Source organism: Lissotriton helveticus, chromosome 1_1, assembly GCF_964261635.1.
Source record: "Lissotriton helveticus chromosome 1_1, aLisHel1.1, whole genome shotgun sequence".
Taxonomy (NCBI): domain Eukaryota; kingdom Metazoa; phylum Chordata; class Amphibia; order Caudata; family Salamandridae; genus Lissotriton; species Lissotriton helveticus.
Genome location: NC_136057.1, coordinates 1451375319 through 1451397963, shown reverse-complemented (window position 1 = coordinate 1451397963; position 22645 = coordinate 1451375319).

Below are 22645 nucleotides of genomic sequence, written 5' to 3'. Positions count from 1 at the left end.
CGGCCTGCGGGCCGGTCCGGGGGGGGCGGCGGCTGTCTTCTTCGGGCCTCACTGGAGCTGCGGGCACCTCGCTTGTGCCTTGCGCTTGTGGTGAGGCCGCCCTCCTGTTGTGGTTGTCCTCATGGTGGGGCCCACGCTGGACTAGAAATTTGGGTGCTAGTAGGCATACTTTTGGATTGGGGATTCATCTTTTGGGCTGACCTCGTGGGGCCAGTCTAGGAGCGGGCGCGTTGATCTGGCCCTGGTGTCGGTCCTCGTGGTTGGGGCCCACGCAGGACTTTGATTGGGTGCAAAATGGCCGCCGTCTGTGTCGCGGGCTCGCGCAAGCACGCTCGTGCGCATGCGTGGTCCTCCCAGCTCTACACCCCCCCCCCCCCTCTATCAACCTTTCCCCCCCCTCGCGGTGCCGGGGGTGGGCATTTCGCTGTCATTTAGGAAAATTGGTTCTTCTTGTGGCATGTTCTTGCGCTTCTCACGCATAGGTTTTAGCGAATATCGAGTGATTAGGATGACATGAGTTTGTCACTGCATGTGTACAGTGACACCTACGTCGTGTTGTTACATAAAGCACTTATTATGTATTTCATTATTCCCTGAGTTTATTGTGCATATACTTGATGTGCATTGAGGATGCATATGTGGGGTCTAGAAAATTACCGGTGTTATGAAGAGTAGGGGGGGGTGGCGGGACCCAAGGGGAATTTCATATGTTTCTTTTGTCTTAATGCAGGGCAGCTGCAACAGAGAAGGTCGACACACGCTATACAGCTCACACACGATGTTGTCAGGGTTTAGCCTATGTGCCTGCCTGAACTACAATTCCCAGGTAAAATAGGCTCTGACTCCAATTCCCATGAGCCCCAGCCTGCTGGCTGGATTTAGCGCGGCCTGGCCGGGAGGGGAGTGTTCGTGATTTTGTTGGACTCAGCAGGAGCGGCTGCTCTCGTTTCCGGAGGTTCCAGGTAGCATTATCGGAGGAGCGTCTGCAGTTCAAGGAGTCCTGTATTAGTATCGTAAAATCGTTCGTGACACTGCACACATTGTTTGTTAGAAGAGCGGTTCGCTCTTGTACATTTTCTTGAGAGCCATCCTTGTTATTTCCATGGGTTTGGTGCTACTTCCCTTTCGTCTTTTCTTGTGAGGGGGAACTTGTTTGTTTCAATTCGATCGTGGATTCAAGTTGTTTTGATGCAAGTGGCGGAGTGCTGGGGGAGCCCTCCGCATTGCCGTCATGAAGACATGACGTATTGTGTAAATACCTTTTGTGGAATACAATTGCCAAAGTGGACGGTAGTGGTATAGGCACTACACCCCACCGTGTTTGGTTGGACTTTGAACTTGGAGGATCGTTTATTGCTTTAATCGGTGTAGATGACGGAATCTGTACCGGTTGCATTGTGATAGTATCAGGGTTTCTCTTACTTTTCATTATCTTATTTCTTTTGTTGAACAAAGAAGCTCGATATCAGTCAAGACTTGATTGACTATACTGGTTGTTTATCTTCTGTGTGGTTACACTTCTGGGGGTACGTTATTTGCATTAGCAGCGCATACATTGGGCAGTGTTGCGATGGAAGCAGTGTATGCTAACTGAGTTCCTTGTGTTGTTTAGGGAAAGGAAGAAGCAAGGAGAGTACCGCCGCTTGGATGCTATGAATCATAGACTTGTAAAATGTACAGGAGTGTAACCCATGTACCAATTCAGGACTGGGTAGGTAAGGTGCAATAGAGAAACAATGTCCTGAGAGGTAAGGATATGTAGGCAATTAAACATGCATGCATACAGCATTACTTATAAAGAAAGAAGGAGAATACTCGTTGGTATGAAAAAAGATAGTTATTCATCTTTATATTATGACATTAGTTTCATGGTCGGATGTTATACAGTTATAAGCAGCACTGCATAAAATGAATTGGTGACAACCATATAGTACTTGGTGCATAGAGGTGTACAAAGTGAAAGTGGCGACGCAAGTGCAGAAGTGAACAGCGTGAATCATAGACAGCACAGGTGACATCCCATCTTTTAGCGAGAAATTTATGAGAGTAGGATAAAAGGAAATGTACTAATCAATGCGTTTTGTTTTACAGCTTCCCTTCCCTGCTGTCCCTTCCTTTCCTGGGTTTTTCCCCTTTGGGGTTTTTTTCCCTCACCGTATCGCTCAAATGCCCTGTGTATATAAGTTCAGGGTGTTTGTGAGGTCCGGAGGTGGAGCTTATTACTGCGAGCGAATCCTGCAGAGTGCCAACCTGACAGATGTGGCTCAGGAATTGTGATGCATTAAGTTAAACAAGAAAGCGTTTTTATGGAATTTTAACTTTTCTGGAAATGCAATCTACTACGATTATTGTGCATGATTTAAGGACAAGATCTTGGGCCATAATTAACGTGGCAGGGTTGAGCTGGGGGGGGGGGGCATAGGGAACTCATGTCTCTTTTTATTTACTGCAGGACAACAGCAAGAGGAGTTTGTCGGGGCACACATCATGGGTGAAATAACACGGGTAAACAGGTTTGGCGTACTGTGGTCAGTGGGCCCGCAATAACCAAAACAGTTGCTGTGTGAGACTAATAGAATTTTCTGATTTCAGAGAGGCTGTTGTTGAAGAATATAAATACTGGGTGGACCGTGGAAACAGGATTGGGAGCAGGTATAACAGGACACGCAGCGAGCAATCGGGGTTGGAGTGTGCAGGGAGGGGCTGTATAGGGACCAGGGGAGTAGAGTATTACGTCAGGAGTTAATTAGGGAGCATATCAGAACGGTTGAGTTGACGTAAACATATATGCTCCTGTTGAGTTTGTATATTTACATACCATATTTAGGCATGTAGAGCTATTTTCACACAGTGGACAGTGCAGCCTACAATACTCAACAACTCTAATCTCCCTATTGCTTCCCCAGTCTTCCTTTTGTTTTCACCCAAACCCAAGACTAACACATACCCGGGGATGACATAATCTAGCTGTCGGTTATGTGAGCAAACGTAACAATTAGTTGCAGTTATACAACCAAATCTTTCCATCAACCCGCAACCCCCCTCCTCCGTATGTTTTAATCTGCCATATAAATCAGGCTGCACAATACATGGAGAAACCACGTTTTGTTGACTGACAATGTACACATTTTGGAATCATTCTTTAATGGTGACATAGGAGAGAAGGTAAAAGTATTAAATTTTACATACGTCTGCCACAACACCTGTAGGATGTCTGGAGCCTCTATTGTAGTGTTATTACATTTACATAGTGCTTACCGCCATTAGGTAGGGCTCTTTATACCGGGCAACACACTGCTGCTGTACCCAATGTTAATTTTAGTCCAGTGGTTATTGTTGCTCATTGTGATTAGTATTGTACTCTTAAGGAAACCATTAAATACTGTGACTCTGTTGCTAGTGGTGTATATGAAATGAATAGGCATTAGGTATGCCTTATGAATCAATGCATGTGGGGAAATGTCATGTGTCAATTCGACGATTACAATGCCAAAGGTAACACAACACCAAGGGGTTTAAGCCTAGGCAATTTTCTCGAGCCCGTCCTGCCTCCCCCAGGGCCTGTTTTGTTGAGGGGGAGGGGAAGGGTCGGGGCTTGGTTGACGTTTTGCTTTGTATCCATGCAGGCAATCGGTCAGAGGAGGACGCCGTGGCTCACTTCATGGCAGGTCACCGAAGTGACCCGTGTTGTGGTTTGGGATGTGTCCAAAGTAGTAAATTGATGGTGGTGCATGATTTTGTTATTGCATAAGGATATTAATGCAAGAACTCATAACCACGTGAGGCCGAAACTCTTGCTGGGCGAGCATATATTAAAACCAATCAGTAAAGCGATGAATGACTGAACTAATCTTTCAAGTCTAGAGGCCCGCCGCAGATTACACTGTTTAGTTTTATATGCAGAGGTGAAAGGAACCTTGTTTGCAGGTCTCTGCATAGCATAACTTATGAATTAGTCCGTTAATAATTGATGGTTATTATCATCGTTGATCAGTTTAAAAGCGTATTATCAGTGTTGTCGGAAATAGTGGCCTTCATCCATCTTTTCTGTCATGAAGTGCTGGGGCTATGGTGACCATGCTATGATTGAATCTAAGTTTAAACCGGAACAGTGCGGGCCTACTAGGATGTATTTTGCTTTGCATAAGGATATTACTGCAAGAACTCATAACCACTTGAGGCCGAAACTCTTGGGGGGTGAGCATAGATTAAAACCAATCAGTAAAGCGATGAATGACTGAACCAAGCTTCAAGTCTAGAGGCCCGCCGCCGATTTCACTGTTTAGTTTAATATGCAGAGGTGTAAGGAACCTTGTTTGCAGGTCTCTGCAGCTCAATGCTCCAGGCTTGAAATTGCGCGGACTTTACCCGATGGTGTCAAAACGCTTCACAGGGGGGACAGATCTGATACACAATAGTACGTTAGGTGATCTCATTCAAATGCAAACGCTAAGTTACGGGAAGCAAAGTGACAAACATGAGCAAACGGTACAAGAGGTTTAAACTTGGCACTACATGAGGAGAATGGGTCATGTGTGCAAGTTACTAAAGCGTATATAGTACAAGTGATGTATATTAGTACAATCATGGCAGACAGTTAAACATAAGAACAAATGTTATGTAGGCATTGGTGCCACTCGTACAAGTACCGGAACCAAACAGAATGTAAGAGGTAGCAAATTGTGTTACCAGAGATTGGTGACGGGTGCATGCTACAAAAGAGGACCAAACTCAGTTAGAGGTCTAATACTGCAATAATGGACAGACTCTCAAACCACTAGAACACATTGGGAAGACACTTCCTGAGTCAAGGAGAATAGTATTTCTTTAATGAAAGGTCTTCCTTCAGATAATAGAGAGGACAACTATTAATTTTCGAAGTGTGCAGGTAATGCGGGCAAATTAGTTCTCGCAACTCCTAACATGCCCGGCCTGGGTAGAGTGTGGGGCATTGAGGGCCCTGTCTCATTGCAGAGAATGCAGATTGGTAGATAGGGGGGGGGAGCTTTTAATGAATGTTTTCTGTCTCAAATGCAGGAACCGCGCTGGGGAACCGCCCTACCCACATGGGGGGCCACCTGAATTATCAACAGGTATAAGGATCATAGCACACTGGGGGCAGTGTGCTAGGGTCTGGGATTTCCATGTTCTTCCCAGTTGTCATTACTATACGTGGTATGGGCCACACGCTAGTTACACTCATGAAAGTAATACATTGGTAGTTAACTGGGAGCTGGGACATATTAGGTAGCCCCTGTGCAGTATTTGGATGTTCTCTCTTACTGTTGAGTCTGGACAATTTGTTGTTTTAAATAATTCGGGTGTTCTCTCTGGATGCAGTGGCAGAGCAAGGGTAAATCATGCATTTCCAGCGATAAATAATTGGAAATGTGCTTTCCTTTAAACAACTGGTTGATTTGGGCATATCATGCATCCCATGTGCAATAAGGAAATGTGTTCGTTAGTCCAGCAATGGGTGCGCAACTAAGGGGCGCTGATCCTGGCGATCGAGTGAGCAATGACTTACTGGTCGTCACTGGTTGGGGGCTGTTTTCATGGATTTGTTCTTTCTTCCAGAAACGCACAGGTTTCGCGCTAGAATGGTCAGACCACGCCTAGCTGGCTGGCATGCCAGGACTTGGAGCTGATACAGGAGAAGAACACACTGGGGCCAGTGTGTGGGGGCCTGGGTCAGAACGTCCAGGATTGGAGGGTAGCAATTTTCTAATTCATGACAATCGGATCAAATACACAGGCACCACCTTGAGAAGGACAGGTGGGAATGGAAGCAGAAATGGCCAAGGCGTGCACCGGGCTCGGAACTTGAATTCTGTTCCTGGTTAACTGCTCTTGGGGGGCAAGCTGACAACAAAGTCCTGACTTCTGGTAGGGGAGAGTAGAAGCAGTGTTAAGTGCAGTGCTTGCGCAATTGACCAAGACATCAATACATAGTCAGCCCCAGTTGTGTTCAATTACCTTATGCAATTACTGTCCTCAGCGCATAGGGATCCACAAGGGTAGATGGGCAGAAGACTGGTTTGGTAATCATTAGGGGGGCCACGGCGCTTTGGGTAAGCGCAACTAGGGCCTGCCCATAGTCCAGATGATGGTGGACAACGGCCTTCGGCCCAGGGCATCCTTTTAGCCTTATGGGGGCCGGGTTAGCTTCTTCTGACACACTGCGAGTTAGATCCGTATTTAGAGAGCTCGGTAGGGTAAGGCGGGCGCAGCAGGGACCTGGGATAACCAGATCATGCTTGCACCTGGGCTTGTCAAGTTCTGTATGGGTCAAGGGGTGCTGCACCATGAGTAAAGGCATTGTACAGCATCTATTTCACTGGTTAGGTAGGGAACCATGATTAGCGGCAGCGGCTGCGCACAGGGGTAACGGAGTGGCTCTGTTTAGTTCGCCCAGGGATAGGGCGGGCAAGGTCAGCAGCTTGGCGGCCAGAAACGGAGTGGAAGAAATTCATAGCCACATAGATGCAATGCATACTCGGCACTCAAGCAGGCATTTTCTGCAGAACCCTGGTTAATGTTGGGAATATATGCAAGGTTATGGGCTACATATAATATCTGCCTTTCCGGAACAAGGGGTGTGAGTGAGTTAATTCCAGGAGTGGGCGATTTTGCCTTTTAAGTGCAGAAATGGAGGGGACAGGGTTCCATTTCAGACAACCCCAGAATGCAGTTTGCAGGCATAATTGAGAGGTTTCAGGGACTTTACTCATAGGTTTACTCCTTTTCCCCTGATCGAATTGGATTGAAGGTTCCTGTCGCTTCAGTTAGGCAAAGCATTACGAGGAGATTGTCAGCTAACAGTTGGGTCGGCTTTGGGAGAGTGAGCGGCTGGCTGGCCCTTTATAGGTGGGGTTTAACCCCGGTGTGTCTAAGTAAGGGTTGAGAGGCTAGAAGTCAGACTAGGGGACACAATTTCACAGGCAGTAGACCGGCTGACCGGATAGGGGCTTTTGGTTGCTGGTCAGCACAGCTGTCCGGAGTAAGGGAGGACTGGGGGTGGATGGAGCACTAAGAAGGACAGCTCCATAGCACAGTTTGCTGTTAGTGAGAAGTTCAGGGACTTTACTGTTACAGTTCTTAGCCCGGAGGAGCGTCAGAACTGATAAGGGAGTTTGGTTTCTGGGTAGCACTGCTGTCCAGAGGATGAGAGGACATGTCCTTGCTTGAGCCAGGGAGACCTGGGAATGCACAGGCTGTAGGTCACTAGATATATGGGCGACAAGGATATGGTGGATAGTGTCGCCCGACATACATTGGAGTAGCTTGTAGCAAAGTGGATTTGGTTTCATAAGACATGGTTTGCTACATACTAAATGCACTGGGTGCTTTAATGAAGGCGGTGTGCATTAATCTGAAGTAGGGATGGCGAGCTTTCTGCCTGATATAGCGAAAGCGCTGGTAGCAGCGGGTCGTAACTAAGAGGTAGCTAATATGTGGGGGGACTCTGGGACGGTGGCTGCCACACCCAGAGCCATGGCGGAGTTACAGGGCGATCCAATGCAGGAAGGTACAGAAGGGTACCCTCTACAGGAGCACCGGAAGGGTGCGAGAGCAAATTATCCCCAGGGAGATCCACGCTGGGATGGATCCTGGAGGAGTGATGGCGCCCCGTTAGTCCTTCGGGCGGTTGTAGACCTGAGCAACCGGGGGTTGCCTACAACACTCAGCTCCCCGGAGAGGGAGGGGCGTGAGTAAGGGGTGGATAGAGATCTGCCGAGGGGAGGGGTTAGACCTTCCCCCAAAACTGACAACGCGCCGCGGTTAACACCATGGGGGTTATGGCTCATCAGGTGGGCGGGTTGCGAGAGGCGGCCTGACCCTGGATCGCCCGTAAGATAACCCAACATGTTGGCATAATGTACATGCTAATAAAGCTGCAACAACTTTCTCCAACAAATCATAGTGTGGTGTCTGTTATTTGGGAAAGTTGGAGGAGGAGCGGTCCGGGGTATGGGCCGATATTGGCACTATGACTGGCTGCCCCAGGCCACCAAAGGTGGCCACCTACGAGGGCGGCCACCCTTAGTGCCAGTGGATGGCACAGACCCATGAGCGGTCTAGTGTTGGGGGGACCAGATGGTCCCCCTGTGATGTCACTTCCTTCATCCAGGGGGAGGGGCAAGATAGGCTATATGTTCCAGGGGGTGAGGGTCAAGCGCCCTCTTTGTTCCTGGACGCGGTGGCGAGCTGACCCTCTCCCCCCTTCCCTCGTGGACTTCGGGCGGTGGCTGCCCGTGCGCTTTTTGCCCGCCCTTCCGCTTACCCTGCTTTAGGGCAGTAAGGGGGGGGCTTGTTGCCACTAATATTATTGTCTTTTGTGTTGCAGGCGGAGTTACAGGGCGATCCAATGCAGGAAGGTACAGAAGGGTACCCTCTACAGGAGCACCGGAAGGGTGCGAGAGCAAATTATTCCCAGGGAGATCCACGCTGGGGTGGATCCTGGAGGAGTGACGGCGCCCCGTTAGTCCTTCGGACGGTTGTAGATCTGAGCAACCGGGGGTGGCCTACAACGCTCAGCCCCCCGGAGAGGGAGGGGTGTGAGTAAGGGGTGGCATAGAGGTCCGCCGAGGGGAGGGGTTAGACCTTCTTCCAAAACTGACAACGCCCCGCGGTTAACACTACGGGGGGTTATGGCTCATCAGGTGGGCGGGTCGCGAGAAGCGGCCTGACCCTGGATCGCCCGTAAGATAACCCAACATGTGGCATAATGTACATGCTAATAAAGCTGCAACAACTTTCTCCAACAAATCATAGTGTGGTGTCTGTTATTTGGGAAAGTTGGAGGAGGAGCGGTCCGGGGTATGGGCCGATATTGGCACTATGGGGACGGGATGTAGTGGAGGAGCTACGTCTAAAGCTGGTTCGCACCAACGTAAATGCTTAGAGGGATCTGGAGTTGTGGGCGATATGCTGGGATGTCTGTTGGCTGAGGGACCGCGGCATCCCGTACCCTCTGAGTACTCACTGGTCACGTGATCAGCTGTCCCTTGGCAGCTGAGCGGACCGGGTCTCCGTGTTCCTGAATGGTGGGTAAGAGTGTGGGCATGATTGGTAGGGTCGATATGTAAACAGGCGAGCGACTGCACTGGCAAGGGTATCGTTGTGTGCGGGTGTACGCATGCCCAAGAACAGGGGGTGGATGACAGCATGCATGTTCCAACATCCGCTGCCACCCCTGCACCTGGGATGGGGCAAGACAGTTCTTGTGGGTCTGGACTCGGCATATTCGTGGACTGTCTGCCCCGCGGCTGAGCCTAACGCCCCCTCGCCCCCCATCTCTCCTCGTATGAATGAGGGATGATCTGTCTCCCCAGGCCCCCTGGTTTCCCGTCCCTAACCCCTCCTTCTCTTCGATGGCAGGGCTGGGGGAGGTGACATTGCACTGGTTAGCTGCTGCCTCCTTTGTTAGTTGTTGATTAATTATTGGAAATGTTTTCCTTTCCCTTTTTATGGTTAATAATGTAATGATTCAGCAACATTCTCACACCACAGCATGCCAGCGGATCCATGTACGTAGCTCTAAGTCTAAGACGCACGATCGGAGATTCCTCAAGGCTACCCACTGCAACGGGTCATGACCTCAAATGTTGGATTGTTATAATGCATGTTCCTTTTTAGGTCGAGCATCGAGACCTATTGTTGCCCGTATTTGGGAATGTAGACACGAGAGGGGCACGAGCGCAGATTTCACCTCGTGGGCGCGCACGGCGCCGTGCAACTCTCGTGCCTCATATTCCCATGCGCAAACACACTCACACAGCCACACTCACGCATGCGCACATACACAGCCACACGCATACACAGGCACACACACACTGCATACACACACGCACCCCCCCTTAAACAGACCCATGCGCACACAGACAGACACACGCACAGACACACTTGAACACACACAGACACACGCGCGTACACCCCTCCCCTCCCCTCCCCTCCCCTCCCCTCCCCCTCCACTTACCGGGCTCTTTCTGCGAGTCCCTCGGCAGCCAGCATTCAGCGTGCAGGGTTCCAGGACGTTCTCCCGGCAGTTCCTTCCTGTTTGTTTGCCGGCCCCGCCCACGTCCCAACGAAGGCTGCCTGACTTCCGCTAGTTTCTTTTGGAAAGAGCACATTCAAACACACGATATGAGCACTACGGTATTTTTTTCTTGTAAAGAAAAACTGAATTAATGCGTTGGCCATCTCCGATTGGGTTTATAGTCCCCGAACGAGGCGATGCTAGTCCTTCGTCCCCGGCGGTGACGTAACCCTCGCTACTGCCCCTGGTGGCGCTGTTCTCTTTCTCTCTGCTACTGCAGGATTCACGCGCTCCGGGTAAGATCATGGTCGGCCCTTCGTTCTCCCTCGTGGCTTTGCACGTGGTGGTGGGTTAAGAGAGGTGGGACGAGTTTTAATCGGGGGGGGAGTAGCCGCAGGCTGTGGTCGCTTCTGAATGGGGGTGTGTTCTGTGAGAAGCTTGGGCTGGTTAAGTCAAGAAGGTCAGGAAAAGAGAAGTGGCATCACACAGCCGACTGTCATTAGGTGTTGGTCATACAGCGCAAATTCCTTATTCAGAAACCTAGAGCCCGTCATTTGTATGTTTTCTTTGTTCCTAGTGAAAGAAATCGAACGTGTTTCCCTGATTGCAAAATGCTCACGGCCGTTTTAAATTATTATAGTTGTTTGGTTTTGTCCCATAAGGCTTGGTGGGCATCTGGAGAAACTTGCACATTGTAGTCAGGATATGGTTGACTCGGGCTGTAAGAGCCGGTGCACAAGCGGAGCCTTGAATTTTTGGCATGTCAGCCTACAACTAAGACATAGCTGCCAAGTAATCAGATTGCTGATCTGTGACATTAAGATATTTTCCGTGTGGTTAATGCGTGACATTCAAATGTTTTTCTGAATGACACCAAGTAATACTTTAGAGCATCGTCATGCGAGTAAAACAAAAAAAATTCTGAAAAATATTGGTTGCCACCTTCGGTCATTCATTATTAATATATTTTTTTTTTTTACAACAACGGTGCATTCAGACAAGGAGTAGATGAGGGTCAAACTATGGCCCTCATTCTACTAGACCTAAGTGCAGCGTTTGACACTGTAGCACATTACACCTTGCTACAGTGTCTAAACAAAGGGGGTGTTACAGGGCCAGCGCTGAGATGGATTCAATCTTTCCTCACTGACCGGGGCTTTCAGGTTAGACAGGGTGAACACTACTCTCGGTCATTCGATCTTGATCAGGGGGTACCTCAGGGCTCGTCCTTGAGTCCCACCCTGTTTAACCTTTATGCTTCCCCGGTGGCCACCATTGTTGAAGGCTATGGAATCCAACTAGTGTCATATGCCGATGACACACAACTGGCCAGCTCACTATCACGGGCACCGGATGTTGCGGCGGTCAGCTTCAGTGCCTGCATGCAGGAGCTTGCCTCCTGGATGTCTGACAACTGCCTGAAGCTAAATGGGTCCAAAACTGAGGTGCTCGTGGTAGGAAATGGTCCGAGTGTGTGGTCATCGGCATGGTGGCCGGCCTGTTTGGGCTCTACCCCTGTGCCTTGCCAACATGCAAGAAATCTGGGGGTAATGTTTGACTCCGGTCTTACATTTGCTCCCCAGGTAGATCGGGTAGCCGGGATGTGCTTTGGTATCCTTAAAAGTCTACTAAAGATCCTAGATTTACTCCCGGTTGGAGCAAGACAGACTCTTGTGCACGCCCTGGTGACATCTAGATTGGACTATTCCAATCTCCTCTACCTGGTGAGGTTCTTTGAAATCTGAACCTGTGTTTAAAATATCATTATTCTGCTATGATTTTGATATCAGAGAAACGAAAATGGCAAGTTTTATATGTGTGTGTATTTTCATCACGATACAATGATGAATGCAGAAGTTATTGACAAATTCATTGTGAGCCCACAGGTTCTATGTTGTGAACAGCAGCCATCTTAGGTGTTGCCCTTTACATAGGCATATACATGAGCCAATGATTCTAGTAGAGCAAGTATTAAAAAGACACGTACCCCTTAGCTTGAGTTCTTCCTGACTCCCATTTGACCTGAACAGGCTGAATCTGCCTACGTGATGTTGGCCTCACCAAACCAGTCCATGCCCTCTAGTCAATCTATATTAAAGATCTGAGCAACTTGTTGTGTACATTGGCCTGAGCAAGATTAGAAGGCCGAATACAGTAGCCATGCCTGTTTATGACCCACAAGCATCCCTTATCCTACATTTCTATCTTCCACACCTGGCTCTGTTTCTCTGCTTCTGGGCTTTTACAATGGGGAGGTGACCGTTTATATGATGGGGAGGAAACCAGTTCTATTGTGATTTACTCCGGCCTGCACAGGAAAATATGTGAAGTTTGACATATGTTCATGATGGAAGATGGGTTGGACAGTTTGGGCAAGCAAACTGGTATTTGTAATTATAACATGCTTTGTTAGTAACATGGGAGTGACCTACAATGATGTGTTTCACAGCAAGAATGTGAGCCTAGGGCCAAACTTTTTGTATAAAAGGCCTGCCTGAGAAAGCTCAGGCAGGCTCCCTCTTTCAATTGTAAAACTACGGTTGGACGACGAAGCCTCATAATTAATTATAATAAAGATGTCTTTTAATTTTACAGATTGGCTGTCAATTCCTTTGCTGCTTTATTATGCAAACTGCTGGATAGATCCCTGATGGGGAGTGAGTCATTTTAAACTTTTCCTCAAATGGCGCCCAACGTGGGGCCTTATCATGGAGTGGTTATCTACAGGAGTGTTTTGTCAAAGGATGGAAAAACTACTGGGGAAGACAAGACAGAATTCTACCAAAAAGAGGTACTCTGGGCACAGGGTTTTCTGGGGGATTATCTGTCTCTGTGGCCCAGTATGTTTTTTGATTTTTCTGACTTAAAACTCTCCTAAAGATGTCACTCCTGACTAAGGAACCCATTCTTTTTTTTTGCTGTAAGTATTTTTTAACAGACTGTTAGTGCAGTGGGGAATTGACAGTTATAATTTGGACAAATATTTGTGTATATGCAAATTGCAATTTGTATAGGCAGTTAATGAAGAGATATTTTCTCCATCTGCTTTAGTTGAAGAATAAAAGTGGGTCGCTCCCAGTCCTTTGTGGTTCTGAGTCCTTAGTTATTTATTGGTCGCAGAAATGTGACGCGGTCCTTAGTATTTATTTGGTTGCTTTTGTAGATTATCACTGGTTGCTTTTGTTAAGATAATCTTTGGTTTGGGTACCGGTACATTTGGTTCATTTGGTAGGCCTTTGGTTGCTGTGGTTCAGATTATCGCCGGTTGCTTTAGTTGGATAATCTTCCTCAGTATTGGTTCCTTAGTTTTATTTGAAAACTGCAGTATTCAAAAACCGTGGGTCACGTACGTTTGCGTGTATATCGTTGGAGATAGCCCCATGAAGTTTGAAACCCGACTAGTGAGCGCAGATGCCTGGTCGCGGTATTTTGTTTTGTATTAGTATTGACTAGGTTGCAACAAAGGATTCCCGGTTGGAGGATTCGCGTCTGATACCTCCGGTTGGAACTCCAATTTATGAGCTCTCTCTAAAGGTCTGTGAGGTTGTCCCTTTTGCCGCCTTCTGGAAATCTGTTGAAGAATTTAAAAAAAAAAAAAAAAAAATAGGAACAAAAACGTTTTTGTTGTAAATATGGTTTACAACTAGTATTGGCAGGTTATTTTTGAACACAGTCTGTAGGCTGTTCCTTGTCCCTGTCCTAAGTGTTGACCTATGGGTTAAAATGTGTGTTTAAATGTCTATGTTGTTTGTAGGTTTTGTTGTACATTGCGACGACGCTATGTACAAGAACGGCGCTATGTACAAGAAATGGTTAGAGCGCGCTGTTTTGTGTGTCCTGAGTGTTTGACCCCCCTTCTGTTTTGTGTCTGGAATGAGCTCAATGTATGTATGTGTATGGGTCACGTTCAATAGATGTAAATAAGGCTCCAAAGAAAAAAAAAATGAAAAAACGAAATTGCCTGTTCTTTAGACGCACGGTGTTAGATGTTCACAGCCAAGTCTTTTCAGCTGCAGTATATCTAATAAGAATGTTCATTCAGCCAGCACCTCTCTAGTCAAACACGGGTGGTGGAATTTTGCAAACAGTCCTTTTTAAAAATATGTGGCGCAGTAATCTCACGCAGTCCCAGTTAGGCAGCTGCGCCTAGGCTTGTGTGTTAATTTATCTAAATAATAGGCTAGGGATGTAGTGAGCGTTTTACATGTAGAACAGTCACAAATAGCAATAATTAGGCTTCATTAGGAGAAAAAAATTATTAATTATGAAAAATAATAATTAAAAACAAGTGCTACAAAAATCGTTTTTTAATATTTGTGAAGCTTAACACTCATACTATGACCCCCTAGCATTAAAATGTTTGATGTAAGTTATGTTGTACCACGAAAATGACCAAACACTTCTGTGCGCAATTTCCCTTACCCTAGGCGCAAACAAGCTCATTTCTATAAGGTATAAATAATTATTTTCAAATGTATGACTCCTAAATTTGGTATTAGACATTCTAGTAATACCCATTATGCAAAAAAATTGTAGGATATTTATTTCTTAGTATCCAGAATGCAAAAGTCGATTTTCAGATAAATAGACTGTTTTGAATGGTTACAGGGCCCCTTTTTAAAGCGTCACTTCAGTAAAATGCATACATTTAGGTCATAATATATGTTTGCAGGTTGTGCCTTCTTATGATTCAGTGAGTCAATGTGTCATAGAAATTGTTTTAAATATAGTGAAATATTGCAGGTTATGTGGAAGTGGTTAAACCTACTGGCTTTGTCAGCTTCAGTTACCACGAGCAGGGGACTGGCAGAACCTGTATAACGTGTTCCAGCAGTAGCGGCCGAGATGTTATCTTGTAAGGCTGTCTTGTTGACATTTGTCACCTTTTAATTAGGGCCTCGCCTGTGGAATGCAGCATGACATGGTTAAACATGCATTTGATGCTAACTTCAGCTGCCTCTTTGTATTTAAATCCCTGCCCCTGCCACGGTCCTGACCTGAGGTCACTTGAATAGCCTGACTTGCTCCGATAAATTTAATTCCTGCTCATGTCCATAATTTAAAAGTCTCTTCTTAAAGCGTTACAAATTTGACATTAGCTGGGATGGGGTTTTTGTTTTTGAACTAAAATGAGCAGAGGATGCAGGGCACATGTACAGCAAATGATCATTGCATTTTAGCCAAAGAATAAATAATAGCTCCAGCATGTTCCCACAAAACGCTTGTTGTTCGGTAAATTATGTCATCAACACATTTATCTCAAATTAGAAATACGGCAGGGCTGACACAGCATTGCATCCCGCTAATAATAATAAAAGGAACACTATTTAATTGTAAAACTGCAGCCTCATTTGTCAGTACCCTGAAGGATTGTAGAGCCCACACGTGGTTTGCATAGCTCCCAGTTGCTTTCAAAATGCTGCACACAAGCGCTTTATATGAGATGTAGTTGATTGTATATGATTTAAATCTGTAACCTTCATTCATTGCAGGCTGGCTTGTTCTCATTTGCCGCATTCACATTACACCTGCGTTAAAAGCGCACATCTGAGATAATAAACAATTAGGAAAGGTATTCCTCATGCAAAATTGTAGCACCTGCACTTCATGTCTTACAAATTAAGCACTGTGTAAAATGAGGGAACATGTTTTAAAAAGGGCAAATGCAAAAGTGATTTCTTTGAAAAAAAAAATATATCAAACATTCTGCTAAATGATCTGTAGAACTGGTATATGCGTGTCTCCATGCTAGGAACTAATTTTTTTTTAGTTAAGTTTATTTGACAAAAAGAAAAACGAAGTGTTACATTGAGTTTTAGATAGGCAATAAGTAGAAGCCCTTCCCCAAAATTCTGCAACTTAAAGGCCTTGGGCCTGAGTGAAAATGGGCGTTTTTGCAAGGTACATGGACAAAAAGTTACAGGTAAATAATGAGAAGGTTTTTTTGTATGTCACATTGTGTCATGTTCTGTAGTCTGATAAAAAGGGTTATAATTGATGTTGTGTTATGAAAAATGTGTGTGTCGTGTATCTTTTTCTGCTTCTTCCTACAGATGATTCATGGATTAATTCACAAGACACGTGAGTTGGCTGGTTGAAGAGAAAATTTTTGTAAGAGAAACATGTGTGTGTTTATGTTTTCATTTGTACATTTGGCCCACTGAAACGTGTTATTTGACACAGCGACATTATATTTGACTGCAGAGTATCAATTACCTGATGCTCTGCTGTCAAAAGGAGGGTTAGACTTGACAATTGAGATTGGGCTGCAGGTTTATAGTATAGTATGGTATTATGCATGACCGCTTATTCATATATGCTGTTTGTTTGTCTGGGCGTTTTTTTTTTCCTTGTGCTTGATATACAGCAAGTATATCTTATGGCTTGAGATGGCTTGATATGTGTATTTTTTTTTATCCCCTGTGCTGTGAAGGAACACATATGACGATATGTGTTATTTCACAATAAATTGGATGAATATTGTATTAAGATAAATTTCACAGATATGGATCTCATACTGTGAGCGAGTAAGGCAGCAGTTTTTCCAGTGCATGCCTAAATTTGGCTGTAATGATATTTAAGAAAACTAAAATGATATACTGGATCAAAGTGTGCCACCCGTTGTTAGTCACTTACTGCCCTTTTCCCTTAAGGACAGGCAGCTCTGCATTTATGTATCCTTGATTGGGCCTAAGGATGGAATTATAGATCCGTGACTAAAGGTGGCCTAATTTCGATATCGCATTTTTTTGATCGCATTTTTTGATTAGCCTATGGATTCATTTTTTTCTTTCCCTGAAGAGACAACTGAACATTAGTTGGAATTACCGTGTAGGGTATAGATTGTCAGCGGTAGAGTTAAATTTCTGTAACATTGGTCTTTCATGTATCCCCGTGCTCTTGGTGCTGCGTCACACGCCTTAGGCCACCCAAGCAAACTCTTGTCCTTCCTATAGATTTTTCTTTTTGCTTCTTACCTGACCAATGTTGCATCATGTTTAGTTATTGAAGATTTTAGTTGTGTTCTACTTCCATTTTCCCTTCTCCATCTTCCTTTCACCAGTCAGCCCATTTATTATTATGGGTGTATTGTTCATGTTCACACTTTTAGACTGCAGTGATGTGGTAGGAACCCCCCTTATGCCACATACATTCCCTTTTGATTGATCAGACTAGTTTTCAAGAATTTTCTTTAGGCCCACTTCAAATGTCTTTTCAGACTGACTGTCAGGATAGTGATAGCCTGGTTAATTGACCCAATACAAGTTTTCCATCTCAATAGGAGATATCTCAAGTTTACATTCTTTTTAGTACGACATATTTTTAATGTCTATTTTTAATTTTTCAGTTCTCTTCTGTTTCTGCTGTTTCAATTTTTTTTAATTAGATGTGTTCTAATCATGCAAATACCAGGACTTTCTAGTGTTTGTTCTTTGTCTTCACATTTGATCATTAGCCTTTGTGTTGCATAGTGCACTTAATGCATCTTTTTAAGGGACTTTTCTTCATGTCCTTGATAATCTGAATCATGTTATTTTTCTATTCAAGATGTTCTAGATAAGGAATTTAGGAACACCTAGGCTTAGTCATTGAGGGAACACATGTATTTACCCCATTAGACAATGCCACTGTGTGAGGAAATTCATTTGGATAGAATTCCTGTGTAGCTATAGATGACGGAGAATAATGAAAAGAACATAACTGAAGATTCTAAAGATACTGTTTTGCCCTTTTGCCTTTGCTCTTGTATTTTATGCCAATGGCACATTGTCACTCCCTTGCAGAATTACAGGCCACATGCTTACCAGTCCCCTTGTTAAAACACATGAACTGCTTCTTGTGCTTGATTTGGAGGAAACTAACAATTGTGTTACATTCCCTGCATCACTAGGCTCTGCTAGACCTTCCAGAGTTAAAGGAAGAGTGATTCCCTGTAGACCTGTGATCAACACTAAGCTCACTCCCCATCAGTGACCGCTCTGAGATGAATAGATTTCCTGGCTCTACAATTCGTGCAACAAGAAAGTCGCGAAGCTTAACAGCGATCATCAGCGCGACATCAGTGGTACCTCCAAAGCAAGGCATTTGATTTGCGAAAGGCGTTGCAGAAGAAAGGAGGAGCTGGTTCTTTTATTTGTTGTTTGGGCTCTGTACCTGTTATGTGCTGGAAACCTCTGTCAGTGTACATTCCCTTGAGCCCTTGGCCCGAGTTTTGGCCACATTCACACCTCTTTTGCTTTGCACCAGTGGAACGGCAGTACACCCAAGCATCCACGTTTGGAAAAAGGCACTACATTTTGGTGCCCATGAGAGAGCAGCTTGAGCGTCCTCTGACACTAAATGATGAGTGTTGGAGTCTGAAGATGCTGCTGATCTTGCTAAGTAGTGCTTGGATCTGCACGAGATGCTTTGTGCCCTTGATCAATGAACAGCACATCATTTGTAGCGTCTGCCACAAAGAACCGACACTGGTGCATTGTTTTGAGACATTGAGACTTTCGAGTGAGCTGTGAGTGTTTTGCCCGGAGAGCACTCCAACTAAACAGTATTGTTTTCTCATGAAAAGCCTGACTTGAAGAGGCCCAACGCGAAGAAAACACTGGAAGCGGATTTGATGGATAATAGAAGCCTGCCAGGAGAGGCTTTGACGGACTTTGGGTATTTTCTGTGAGCTTGTATAGACTTGAAGTTTGGAAACTAATTTTTGCTGCTTTTCTGGCATTGTTTTAAAGTACTATTCTGTTTAGTAAAAGCAGAATAAAGTCCACTCTCTGTGGAACAGTATCCCTTTTCATCTGAGAGCATTGATCAGGAACACCATTGTTTCACTTAAACATATAATGAATTACTGAAATGCATAGGAAGCTATATAAAATGTTATTAGATAATTCTAGGATTTGCTTTCTGTTTAGGATTGTGCAAGTATTTTGCATTTGACTTTTGTTTTTCTTTTTCTCTAGCTTTTTCTGAAATTGTATTATGTTTTTTTTGTTAAATTTTTGATTGGTTACCATTTGCCAGTTGCAGGGTCACGTAGGAGTACAAACGGTTCAGTTTGTGACCTGAGTAGTGGCAGTAGGCCTGCAGGACTTGCAGTGTCCCTATGACCTGCTAATAATCACAGCTGAAGTACTCTACCAAGATTGCGTGAGCGACATTAGAAAATGGAGATTGTATTGAGGAATGACGATAAAAAGCAAGAGATGAAAAACAGACATTATAGAATATTGTTCTCTAAGTGCGGTATAGCTCTATCTATTTTAATACTTTTATGTATTTTATTGGCTACTATATTTTGGTTTGTTTCTTCTACACAATTGACGTCTGCACCAACTTCCCAACATACTCTTTCTTTTTCTACTGTTTCTTCACATGAGTTTCATATTTTACCTGAACATGAACTGGTTAGGTCAGAGTTTACTGATAATTCCTTTTGTACAATTTCTACATCAACACCAGCTAGTGATGAAGATAGACATGGACTCAGATTTAGCATGAGTATAGGTTATTGCCTATGTAAGGGCAAAAGGGGCGTCTGAGGTTCTTTGAAATCTGAACCTGTGTTTAAAATATCATTATTCTGCTATGATTTTGATATCAGAGAAACGAAAATGGCAAGTTTTATATGTGTGTGTATTTTCATCACGATACAATGATGAATGCAGAAGTTATTGACAAATTCATTGTGAGCCCACAGGTTCTATGTTGTGAACAGCAGCCATCTTAGGTGTTGCCCTTTACATAGGCATATACATGAGCCAATGATTCTAGTAGAGCAAGTATTAAAAAGACACGTACCCCTTAGCTTGAGTTCTTCCTGACTCCCATTTGACCTGAACAGGCTGAATCTGCCTACGTGATGTTGGCCTCACCAAACCAGTCCATGCCCTCTAGTCAATCTATATTAAAGATCTGAGCAACTTGTTGTGTACATTGGCCTGAGCAAGATTAGAAGGCCGAATACAGTAGCCATGCCTGTTTATGACCCACAAGCATCCCTTATCCTACATTTCTATCTTCCACACCTGGCTCTGTTTCTCTGCTTCTGGGCTTTTACAATGGGGAGGTGACCGTTTATATGATGGGGAGGAAACCAGTTCTATTGTGATTTACTCCGGCCTGCACAGGAAAATATGTGAAGTTTGACATATGTTCATGATGGAAGATGGGTTGGACAGTTTGGGCAAGCAAACTGGTATTTGTAATTATAACATGCTTTGTTAGTAACATGGGAGTGACCTACAATGATGTGTTTCACAGCAAGAATGTGAGCCTAGGGCCAAACTTTTTGTATAAAAGGCCTGCCTGAGAAAGCTCAGGCAGGCTCCCTCTTTCAATTGTAAAACTACGGTTGGACGACGAAGCCTCATAATTAATTATAATAAAGATGTCTTTTAATTTTACAGATTGGCTGTCAATTCCTTTGCTGCTTTATTATGCAAACTGCTGGATAGATCCCTGATGGGGAGTGAGTCATTTTAAACTTTTCCTCACTGGGAATAACAGCAAAAAGCCTCAACCGCCTCCAGGTACTGCAAAATGCCACAGCTCGGCTGGTGCTAAGGCTCCCTAGAAGAACTGCCTCTAGAGCCGCTTTAAAAACTCTCCACTGGCTCCCGGTAAGGGAGAGGATAACTTTTAAAGCTCTATGCGTATGTCACCGCATCCTTAATGGCAAGGCACCTAATCCTTTACGATCCCTCATCACTCCCTATAGCCCAGGACGCAGGCTTAGATCCTCTGGTACCGGGCTACTTGTAGTCCCAAAATACATAGGACCCGAATGGGAGGTAGATCCTTTAGATTACTGGCGGCGAAGAGCTGGAACATGCTTCCGTTGGAGCTGCGTCTTGAACCTGCCGAAGCAAAATTCCGTAGAGCTCTAAAAACACACCTTTTTCGCTCAGTTTTGGTGTAGCCTCCCCGTCGTGTCTGCTCATTCTCTCTCTTAGCGCGGGGACACGCCGGTGTGCGTAATGCCATGCGCTTTATAAAATTCCAAAATAAATAAATAAAATTCAGGGATTTGTCGTTTTGTTTTTAAAGCTTGCAGGAGGGTTAATAAATCAGAACGAGCTGAAAGTGACACATATGGCAGCAGCCCGGCTACATATTTCTGTACTTTATGGCTAGACAGGGTGAGGGGAACTACAGCTTTTTGTCTGCTGGTGTAAGATGTCAATCTGGTGTCACCTGCTGCACGCTTAGGTCAATCCATAAACCCCTGTTGCCTTTATGGGCAAGTTTACAAAGGCCAAAAAAGAACAGTCCCATGTTTTTAACCATGCTCTCTGCTAAGTTACTACTGCTGCTTCCAGTGCTGGCATTTATAAATCTGTTTAAAGAACAGTTTCTTTTCTTTTAAAGGGGACCTTTTTTTGCAACTTAAGGGGGTGGCTATGGGGTGCTGTTTTGCCCCCGAGATAGCTAACCTCGTTATGGACCAATTTGAGGGGAGATATGTCTTTGGTGAGGCGAACCCATTTCGGCAGTGCTTGTCGAGGTGGGTTCGCTTCATTGACAACATATTCCTCATATGGATGGGAAGTAGGGAAGAACTTGACCAGTTTCATAAGTGGCTCAATGCTTGTACCCCGGATCTGAAATTCACTATCAATTGTAGCAATGTGAAAATTAACTTTTTAGATATGTGGATTTTTGACAATAATGGTCGCTTAGAAATGAATGTATTCATTAAGCCAACCGACCGTAATACTCTGTTGGAGTTCACTAGCGGCCATCAGAGGAGTTTGAAAGAAAACTTGCCCTACTGGCAGTTTTTGCGCATTCGACGCAACTGTTCAAACAAACGGGACTATTTTGAAAACGCAGACAAATTGATGGACAAACTGTGTGCCCGAGGTTACCCTAGAAAATTGGTGAAAACTGCGCTCAAAAGAGGATGGTTCACACCTCGGGAGACTCTATTGACCCCCAAAGAAAAGAAAGAAGAAAAAAATCTGATGACATGTGTTTTAACTTTTAACCCAAAAGCCAACAAGGTTAAACAAATCATCCTAAAAAAACTGGAGATTGATTGAACATCTCAATATACCTAAACCACTCTTTGCATTCCGCAAAGGGAAAAACATAAGACAACACCTTGTTAGAGCCAGTCGAGAACCTCCCATCAGAAAAGATACCAGGAGTCTGTTAGGTCTCCCAGCTCTGATTGGCCACTACCGGTGTATGAATTGTACAGTGTGTCCCAATTCGAAAGATCTGAAAAGCATAGTAATTAATGGTCAGACACATACTATGCGCTCCTTGTCGAACTGTAACACAAAAAATGTTGTTTATGTGGTGGTATGTCCTTGTAATTTAGCCTATATAGGCCAGACGACACAAGCTGTCATAATGCGTATTGGACAGCACAAGTCGCGCATTCGGTGTAAAACTAGTGGGGCTCCATTAGTACAACATTACACTGAGGCGGGCCACAATGAACATGAGATGATGTGGGCAGTTTTAGTAGTAATTACCGCTAAAAGCAGAGGAGAACTTGTGAAATAAAACTGAACAGAGTTGAGGCCAGACTCATTGATAGATACCATACTACATCAAATGGATTGAACGATCACGATGAGTTGTGGGCATTGATTCAAT